A 9,334-nucleotide genomic window follows, 5' to 3' on the forward strand; every position below is an offset into this window, starting at 1 on the left:
TCATCAGTGAAGTGTAGTAGTGTTGATAAATGCACATGTACATTGCTCACCGACAAACTGAAAATATTACGTCACCTGGCATATAGTTTTAGTTGGATTGTGAGGACCACTTGATCCCATTAGTCGCCTCTAACGAAAAGCGCAAGTTGCTGAGAACCAATTCTAAAAAATATCTTTACAGGTCGTTTGTTCAGCTAACAAATAGGGAACAAATATATAGTCTAATGTACATGTATATACGATAACATAAACGATCATCGATCATGTTTACATTTTCTTTCGTTTCGCTTAAAAACATTTCCTCTTTTCGTGTACACTTGCTTGTACTTGACCTTGGGGCCTGGTGCCGCTAACGTTCCTTTTATTGCCTCATTTGAAAATATTGCAACTATCGCCTTCTTTGACAGTTTTGCAACTATAGCCTCCTTGACAATATTGCAAAGATTGCCACCTTTGACAATATTGCAACTATTGCGTCCCTTGACAATATTGCAGCTAGTGCCTCCGTGATAGTATTGCAACTAGTGCCACCCTTTACAATACTACAACTATCGCCTCCTTGGCAATATGCAACTAACGACTCCTTTGAAAATATTGCAGCTATCGCCTACTTTGACGACATTGCACCTAGTGCCACACTTGACAATACTATAACTATTGCCTCCTTGACAATATGGCAGCTATTGCCTCCCTTGACAATATTGCAGCTATCGCCTACCTTGACAACATAGCAGCTATCGCCCCCCTTGACAATACTGCAACTATCGCCTCCTTGACAATACTATAACTATCGCCTCCTTGACAATATTGCAAATATCGCCTCCTTTGAAAATATTGCAACTATTGCCTACTTTGACGACATTGCAACTATAGTACCACCCTTGACAATGCTATAACTACTAGTATTGCCTCCTTGACAATATTACAACTATTGCCTCCTTGAAAATATTGCAGCTATTGTATCCGTGACAGTATTGCAACTAGTGCCACCCTTGACAATACTATAACTATTACCTCCAATGACAGTATTGCAGCTATTGCCTCCTTGAAAATATTTCAACTAACGCCACCCTCCACCCCCCACCCACCCCTTGGAAATATTGCAGCTATTGTCTCCAATGACAATATTGCAACAAGTGCCTCCCTTGACATTATTGCAACTAGTGCAACCTTTGACAATGCTATAACTATTGACATTATTCTCTCACTGCATATTTACAATGTATAACCAATGATGCGAAGTCGGTCAACGCGCCATGTGTATGATCCAGTTAACGTGTTTCAGTGTACAGTGTACAGAGTGGCGTGGCAAGGTTCTGACCATGTAAAGTGGGTGCCGCATAACACCGACTAAGTCAGGTATCTGGAGGCCTGCATGGAACTTGTAAACAGACAAATGTCGGTCAGACAACCGACTGTGACTAGCTGGCTCTGCTGCCGCCCTGCCCGACCAGCGATAGTGCTGTGCTTCTAGGATATATCACCTTGGTGCCAGAGTTTGGACTCTGGGTGTGTAAGCGACGTCTTGTACAGTATTGTACAGTGTGCCATTATTCTGTACAGTAATACCGTAATGCCCAGCGATGTGATAGTTGAACTAATAAACTTGATGCTATGATATTACTGTGATGGAGGAAAAGGTTGGAGGCAATAGGACTTTGCTTGAACGTGACGGGAGCTTCGCTGCAAAACTAGTTGCGCTATTGCCAAGGGAACACAATAGTTGCTCTGCTGAAAGGGAGACAACAGTTGATATATTCTCAAGGGAGGCAATAGTTGCTCTATTGTAAAGGGAGATAATAGTTGTTATACTCTCAAGCGAGACAATAGTTACTCCACCTGCTGTCAGGAGAGATAATAGTTGCTGTACTCTCAAGATAGGCTATAGTTGCTTTACTGTCAAAGGAGGCATTAGTTGTTATGTTGTCAAAGGTGACAATAGTTGTGTACTTTCAAGGAGAGGCAATAGTTGCAATATTGTCAATGGAGACAACTGAGATCAACGTTGCCTCAAAGGAGGCTTCAGATGCACTAATGTGGAGGGAGGCAATAGTTAAGCCACGGTCAAGGCAACTAGGACAGAGCCACGGGAACAAAACACAAGGGTGAAGGCAGGGGAACAAAACATGAGGGTGAAGGCAGTACGGCTCCCATTCACAGCCTGTTCCCCTTGTAGGTCTACACTTAAAGTTGTGACACCATACTTGGTACTGAACGTAAGATCGTAAGTCCTAGTCACCTGGGCCTCCTTTCACAAAGCACTAACGTGATGCGCCGTTTGACCACCGAATAATTAAACATATACATGAGCAGGCTCCAAACTGGGTTAATCCAACGTTGGTTACAACCAAAGTGCCATTAGCAGTGCAGTGCATCGATACCAGACGTATATCAGTTAACCAGCGACATGCAGGTGGTCGACGGCGTTCCACCTTAGAGCGTTACTGAACCAACGTCACTTTCAGACGCGTTTGACAGACCAGGGCCTCCTTTCACAAAGCACTCAGGTGATCGTAAGTCCCTAAGTAACCTTAGCGCAATGGGAGTTAAGGTTAACCTTACTTAGTAAAGGTTGCTTCGTGAAGGAGCCCATTGGTGAATAAAGAGTAGGTCAGAGAACATCTATACCATTAGAGCAGGGTTTTACATGACGCGTGATCCCTGCGTTTTGGACGCAACAATTATGTTAATGACAAAATACTATCATATGAGTCAAGCTTGACGCAAGTTTTATAGGTGGCCCTCATAATTCAGTTCAATAAAATCGATATGATAAGCAAAAAATGATATTGCTCGATGATAGTTTGACTTTTAAATAGCTGTCAGATTGTTCCAGAGAACTCAGAGGAGACAGTAATCCTGGCTGTGTGAATTGAACTATGCTGTAGTTTTATTTGGTGGTGTGACATACATAGTTACATACTGAGAATGATTAACACAAAGATATATTACAATTTTCATGACTCCCAAATATTGAAAATGACTCCCAAAAATAAATATTGTGAGTCACCATGACTCCCATATTTAAAAGTCTGTGTAAAACTCTGCATTAGAGCAATGCATAGTCGCTGAAATACATAAATAAATATCTGCACTGTAGAGTAGTCCCAGTGAGACGGGGTCTGGGCTTTCATTACGTACTATTTTGCGTTACAGCAGGGTCTGTGAGGGAGTGGATTAATATTGTTCGGGAACTACAAAAAGAAAGTATGAAAGTGTGGCAACATGACGTCATGGCTGACAGCTGTGATTCACCGACATTAGTATCTCCTTGGTGGTCAAAGTCCATGGAATTAACGCGTCTTGAGCACAGATATGTCTGTCTAAGCACTTGTTTGTATTGTTGTAAATTGTAACTGTCATTTAGATTCCTTTCACTGATTCTTTCATTTTAGTAGGAGTGGGCGTGTGGTACCGTCAATGCAATGTGTGTATGTGTGAAGTTGTGAATATGTGTGAAGATAGGTATGTTGGTGAGGTTGTGTATAGGGGTGAGGTTGTGCATATGGGTGAAGTTGTGTATATGGATGAGGTTGTGTCTATGTGTGAGGTTGTGTATGTGGGTGAGGTTGTGTATATGGGTGAGGTTGTGTATATGGGTGAGGTTGTGTATGTGGGTGAGGTTGTGTATGTGGGAGAGGTGATATGTGTGTGTTATGTGGGTGAGGTTGTTTATGTGGGTGAGGTTGTGTATATGTGTGAGGTGTGTATATGGGTGAGGTTGTGTATTTTGGGTGAGGTTGTGAGGTTGTGTATGTATAGTGAGGTTGTGTATGTGGGTGAAAGTTGTGTATATAGGTGAGGTTGTGTATAGGGTGAGGTGTATATGGGTGAAGTTGTGTTTATGGGTGAGGCTGTGTACATGGGTGAAGTTGTGTATAGGGTGAGGTTTTGTATATGGGTGAAGTTGTGCATATTGGTGAAGTTGTGTATGCGGGTGAGGGTGTGTATGTGGGTGAAGTTGTGTATGTGGGTGAAGTTGTGTATGTGGGTGAAGTTGTGTATGTGGGTGAGTTTGTGTATGTGGGTGAGGTTGTGTATGTGGGTGAGGTTTTGTATGTGGGTGAAGTTGTGTATGTGCGTGAGGTTGTGTATGTGGGTGAGGTTGTGTATTTGGGTGAGGTTTTGTATGTGGGTAAAGTTGTGTATTTGGGTGAGGTTTTGTATGTGGGTGAAGTTGTGTATGTGGGTGAGGTTTAGGGTGAGGTTGTGTATGTGGGTGAAGTTGTGTATGTGGCCGAGGTTTTGTATGTGGGTGAAGTTTTGTATGTGAGTGATGTTGTGGATGTGGGTGAGGTTTTGTATGTGGGCGAGGTTTAGGGTGAGGTTGTGTATGTGGGTGAGGTTGTGTATGTGGCCGAGGTTGTGTATGTGGGTGAGGTTGTGCATGTGGGTGAGGTTGTGTATGTGGGTGAGGTTGTGTATATGTGGGTGAGGTTGTGTATATGGGTGAGGTTGTGTATGTGGGTGAGGTTGTGTATGTGGGAAGGGGTTGTATATGTGGGTGAGGTGTTTATGTGGGTGAGGTTGTGTATATGGGTGAGGTTGTGTATGTGGGTGAGGGTGTGTATGGTGGAGAGAGTTGTGTATATGGGTGAGAGTTGTGTATAGGGGTGAGGTTGTGTATATATAGGTAAAAGTTCTGTATAGGAGGTGAGGTTGTGGGTAGGGTGGTGTGTATGTGGGAAGTTGTGTTTATGGGTGATGTACATGGGTGAAGTTGTGTACATGTAGGGTGAAGTTGTGTATATGGTATATTGGTGAAGTTGTGTATGCAGGTGAAGTTGTGTATAGGTGAAGTTGTGTATGTGGGTGAAGTTGTGTATGTGTATGTTGTGTGAAGTTGTTGTATGTGGGTGAGGTTGTGTATATGGGTGAGGTTGTGTATGTGTGTGGTGAGGTTGTGTGTATTTAAGGTGAGGTTGTGTATGTGGGTGAGGTTGTGTATGTATGGTGAGAAGTTGTGTATGTGGGTGGGTGAGGTTGTGTATGTGGGTGAAGTTGTGTATGTGGGTGAGGTTGTGTATGTGGGTGAGGTTTGTGTATGTGGGTGAAGTTTGTGTAAGTGAGGGTGTATGTTGTGTATGTGGGTGAGGTTGTGTATGTGGGTGAGAGGTTGTGTATGTGGGTGAAGTTGTGTATAGGGTGAGGTTGTGTATGTGGGTGAAGTTGTGTATATTGGGTGAGGAGTTGTGTATGTGGGTGAGGGTGTGTACATGGGTGAAGTTGTGTATGTGGTGTGTGATGTGGGTGTTGTGTATGTGGGTGAGGTTGTGTATGTGGGTGAGGGTGTGTATGTTGGGTGAGGTTGTGTATGTGGGTGAAGTTTGTGTATGTGGGTGAGTTGTGTTGTGGGTGAGGTGTGTATGTAGGGTGAGTATGTGGGTTGTGAGGTTGTGTATGTGGGTGAGGGTGTGTGTGTTTTGGGTGAGGTTGTGTATGTGGGTGAGGTTTGTGTGGGTATATGGGTGAAGTTGTGTATGTGGGTGAGGTTGTGTATGTGGGTGAGGGTGTGTGTATGTGGGTGAGGTTGTGTGTATGGGTGAGGTTGTGTATGTGGGTGAGAGGTGGGTGATGTGTGTATGTGGGTGAGGTTGTGTATGTGGGTGAGGTTGTGGGTGATGTGGGTGAGGGTTGTATGTGTGTGTGGGTGAGGTGAGGAGTTGTATAGGTGAGGTTGTGTATGTGGGTGAAGTTGTGTATATGGGTGAAGTTGTGTATAGGGGTGAGGTTGTGCATATGGGTGAAGTTGTGTATATGGGTTTAATGAGGTTGTGTATATGGGTGAGGTTGTGTATATGGGTGAGGTTGTGTAAATGAGTGAGGCTATGTATAAAGATGTGGATGTGTAAATAGGTGCGGATGTGTTTATGGGTCAGACGGTTGATCTGGTAAGTACCCCCTTAAATATAGCAAATAAGATATACCGAACAGAGTATTTGCAGAAAGAGGCAAAATCCATGACAAGGTTGGTTGGTTGGTTTGTTGTTTAACGCCGCACTCAGCAATATTCCAGCTATATATATAGGCAGCAGTCTGTAAATAATCGAGTCTAGACCAGCCAATCCTGTGATCAACAGCTTGAGCATGGATCTATGCAATTGGGATACGATGACATGTGTCAACCAAGTCAGCGAGTCTGACCACCTGATCCCGTTAGTTGCCTCTTACGACAAGCATGGGTTACTGAAGATCAATTCTAACCCGGATCTTCACGGGTTCATGACAAGGAGACAAGTAGTAACGATTCTGTTTGCTCTTGTCTGCTCTCCTGGAAATACAGAAACTTGTTTTGTAGACGAACTACTAACAGAAACCACGTGTCGTGACGAAAACACCTGATGTCCTGGAACAAACTAGCCTGGTATGAAATAAAGCAGACAGAGATAAGGACTTATCTACTGCAGTGCCACGTGCCACTCAGTCACCTTATAGTAGATGGTGATAAGGGATATAGCTTGAACTGGTCGGAGTCAGTGTATGCTGTGTGGGTGTTTATATATGTCTGTCTGTGTCTGTTTGTCTGTCTGTCTTTTGGTATGTGCGTGTGTGTGTGTATCTGTGTTTATGTGTGCATGTTTGTGTGTCTGTATGTGTGTGTATCTGCGTTTCTGTGTCTATATCTATGTGTGTCTGTCTGCATGTGTTTGTGTGTATATGTGTTGTGTGTCTGTATGTGTGTGTATGCATGCTGTGTGTGTTTGCGTCCATGTCTGTGTGTATGTATGTGCTTGTGGCTGTTTGTGCATGTGCTTGTGTGTATCGGTGTTGTGTGTGTCTGTGTCTATATCTGCGTGTCTCTCTGTGTTTATCTGTGTGCGTGTTTCGGTGTATGTCTGTGTGTACGTGTATCTGTATGTTTGTGTGTATGTCTGTGTATGTGCCCCTGTGTGTGTCTGTATGCGCGCGTGTGTGTCTGTGTGTCTGTGTCTGTATACGCCTGTGTGTGTCCGTGTCTGTGTGTGTGTCTGTGTGCGTCTTTGTCTGTGTCTGTGTGCGAGAGAGAGAGAGAGAGAGAGTGTGTGTGTGTGTGTGTGTGTGTGTGTGTGTGTGTGTGTGTGTGTGTGTGTGTGTGTGTGTGTGTGTGTGTGTGTGTCGGTGTCGGTGTGTCGGTGTGTCGGTGTGTGTCGGTGTTTCTTTACAACTATACAGCCGCGCACACAGATTCTCAGAACAACACTGGCTGGTGAGCGCTGTAAATCCTAAACCGGAAGTTGGCAAGGAGCAAGTGCCATTTTCTCTCTGGTCAGTAAACATTGGGATTTCACCCGGGTACATGGAGCCATCCTTTTAATAGTCCTTTTTATAACATGTTGAGTTAGATCTGACATGCATCAAACACCGAAGATATTCTGGTCAATAATCGTTATAGTATTTTATAGTATTGTGTAACCAAGTGGGGTTTGTCTAACAACATATCACACAGTATCCAGTTCATTTTGTATTCCGTAACATTCTGTGTGATGAGGGACATGGAGCAGTCTCTCTCTCTCTCTCTCTCTCTCTCTCTCTCTCTCTCTCTCTCTCTCTCTCTCTCTCTCTCTCTCTCTCTCTCTCTCTCTCTCTCTCTCTCTCTCTCTCTCTCTCTCTCTCTCTCTCTCTCTCTCTCTCTCTCTCTCTCTCTCTCTCTCTCTCCAAACACTAGCCCACGTGTCTTAAAGGAATCTCCCATTTAGGGAAAGACAAACCTGAAACACCCTGTCACATTTGTATACAACACTCTACAGTAAAATAGATTTGCTTTGTCATTGCTGTCAAGATTGTCAAGGTTGTCATTGTTGTGAAGGTTGTCATTGTTGTGAAGGTTGTGATTATTGTCAAGGTTGTACAGGTTGTCAAGGTTGTCACTGTTGTCAATGGTGTCATTGTTGTCAAGGTTGTCATTGTTGTCAAGGTTGTCATTGTTGTCAAGGTTGTCATTGTTGTCACGGTTGTCAAGGTTGTCAAGGATGATTATTGTCAAGGTTGTCATTGTTGTCGTTGTTGTCATTGTTGTCAAGGCTGTCATTGTTGTTAAGGTTGTGAAGGTTGTGAAGGTTTTCAAGGCTGTCATTGTTGTTAAGGTTGTGAAGGTTTTCAAGGCTGTCATTGTTGTCAAGGTTGTCATTCTTCTCAAGGTTGTGAAGGTTGTGAAGGTTGTCATTCTTGTCAAGGTTGTCAAGGCTGTCATTGTTGTTAAGGTTGTCAAGTTTGTCAGGTTGTCAAGGTTGTGAAGGTTGTCATTGTTGTCAAGATTGTCAAGGTTGTCATTGCTGTGGAGGTTGTGAAGGTTGTGAAGGTTGTCATTGTAGTGAAGGTTGTGATTATTGTCAAGGTTGTGATTATTGTCAAGGTTGTCATTATTGTCAAGATTGTCAAGGTTGTCAAGGTTGTCAAGGTTGTCATTGTTGTCATTGTTGTCAAGGTTGTCATTGTGGTGAAGGTTGTGATTATTGTCAAGGTTGTCATTATTATCAAGGTTGTCATTATTGTCAAGATTGTCAAGGTTGTCATTGTTGTCAAGGTTGTCATTGTTGTGAAAGTTGTGATTATTGTCAAGGACGTACAGGTCGTCACTGTTGTCACTGTTGTCAATGTTGTCAAGGTTGTACAGTTCGTCAAGGTTGTCAAGGTTGTCATTGTTGTCAAGGTTGTGATTATTGTCAAGATTGTCAAGGTTGTCATTGTTGTGAAGGTTGTCATTGTTGTGAAGGTTGTAAATTGTCAAGGTTGTACAGGTTGTCAAGGCTGTCACTGTTATCAATGTTGTCATTGTTGTCAAGGTTGTCATTGTTGTCAAGGTTGTCATTGTTGGTAAGGTCGTCATTGTTGTGAAGGTTGTCATTGTTGTCAAGGTTGTCAAGGTTGTGAAGGTTGTCAAGGTTGTCAAGGTTGTGAAGGTTGTCATTGTTGTAAAGGCTGTCATTGTTGTCAAGGTTATCAAGGTTATTAAGGTTGTCATTGTTGTCAAGGTTATCAAGGTTGTCAAGGTTGTTAAGGTTATCAAGGTTATCAAGGTTGTCAAGGTTATCAAGGTTGTCAAGGTTGTCAAGGTTGTCATTGTTGTTACTGTTGTCAAGTCAAAGGTTGTCATTGTTGTTAAGGCTGTCATTGTTGTCAAGGCTGTCATTGTTGTGATGGTTGTGAAGGTTGGCATTGTTGTCGAGGTTGTCATTGTTGTCAAGGCTGTCATTGTTGTCATTATTGTCAAGATTGTGAAGGTTGTCATTGTTGTGAAGGTTGTCATTGTTGTGAAGGTTGTGATTATTGTCAAGGTTGTACAGGTTGTCAAGGCTGTCACTGTTATCAATGTTGTCATTGTTGTCAAGGTTGTCATTGTTGTTAAGGCTGTTAT

General features: G+C 43.1%; 1 pseudogene; it reads right to left on the bottom strand.

Annotated features, from left to right (window-relative positions):
* Positions 1 to 3,842: 3,842 nt before the first annotated feature.
* Positions 3,843 to 8,824, bottom strand: LOC124263591 (annotated as a pseudogene).
* Positions 8,825 to 9,334: the final 510 nt, after the last annotated feature.

This window comes from Haliotis rubra, unplaced genomic scaffold, assembly GCF_003918875.1.
Source record: "Haliotis rubra isolate DU_JTF1 unplaced genomic scaffold, ASM391887v1 Scf89, whole genome shotgun sequence".
Lineage (NCBI taxonomy): Eukaryota > Metazoa > Mollusca > Gastropoda > Lepetellida > Haliotidae > Haliotis > Haliotis rubra.